A 1282-nucleotide genomic window follows, 5' to 3' on the forward strand; every position below is an offset into this window, starting at 1 on the left:
GACAGCCGCATCCTCCCCGCGACGCGGCTAAAGCAGCCTCAGAAGTGTCAGATCCCTCCGTAAAAATGTCACGGGCACCGCTTGGAAGTGTCGCGGCGTCGAGAGCTGCTGCTTTGATTTTGGTTTTTTTTTCCCTGGTGATATGAATAAGTACGGAGACATAAGGAATCCAAGGGTGAATTGGCTTTTGGGGTTTCGGTTTCTCGGAATAAAGGTTGGACTCGATGATCTTGGAGGTCTTTTCCAACCAGGTTGATTCTGTGGCTCTATGAATAAGGTTCAGGGGTTACATGAAATCCCTGTCACAGATTCATAAGCCTTTGAGATCGCCTCGACGTTTAATAAACGTTTTTTATGGTGAAAATGCTGAGACTCAGATCTTACAGGATGTTGGGTTGATTTGTAGCTTACAGAGGTTGTAAAACCAGCCCGGGAGAGATCCAACAAAAAATTTGTCCTAGTAGCATCCAGATGCATTTTCCAGTTGGTTTCTAATTCTATATGTAATTTGATTGGATGTTAAAGGATGCTGTATTGATTTCTAGCTTACAGAGGTTGCAAAAACAGTCCAGGACATATCCAGCAAAAAATTATCCTAGTAGCATCCAGATGCATTTTCCAGTTGGATTCTAATTCTGGATGTAACTTAATTGGATGTAACTTAATAGCTGAGCTATTTTGGTTGTTTGGTTTTTTTTTTTATTCCTGAAGGTTGTGCATATTCCTACGTTTCTAGACGGAAGGATGGAACATTAGTGAATTGCTTGGGACCTGGACATTAAGGGGGTGGGCAGTTATTGATGTGCTGGTTCTAAAGCAGCTCTGTGTACCTGCCACAAAATAATTAGGATGTATTAAATTTGGAATCTTGCCTTCGGATATCACACCGTGTTGTTTTGGGAGCAGGTTGTTTCCAGGGGACTCAATAAAGAACTTGCAGCGTTTTTGACCAGACAGGTTCCTGCTCCAGTGCAGATTCCAGTTCACTTGTGTTCCAGCAACTCAGCATTGTTTCCATTTGATACAGGCCGAGTATTTTAAATGGTGTTGCAAGTGGCAGTGTCACTGCTTGGGTATTTCCATGTGCATCTCCAATGACAGGGATCTAGCTCCTTCCTTGGATTGCTTTGTTGGAGAGGCATTTCACTTGCCATCATTGATAAACTGATGGGTACAGAGTCCTGAGTACCACGGGGGGTGTGTGCTGTGGGACCTGCAGGAGCATGAGGGGTGTACAGAAAGCTTTCAGTTCACTGGGGTTTTGGTTGGGTGAGGAGCAGGA

This window comes from Acanthisitta chloris, unplaced genomic scaffold (genome assembly GCF_000695815.1).
Source record: "Acanthisitta chloris isolate BGI_N310 unplaced genomic scaffold, ASM69581v1 scaffold8783, whole genome shotgun sequence".
Taxonomy (NCBI): domain Eukaryota; kingdom Metazoa; phylum Chordata; class Aves; order Passeriformes; family Acanthisittidae; genus Acanthisitta; species Acanthisitta chloris.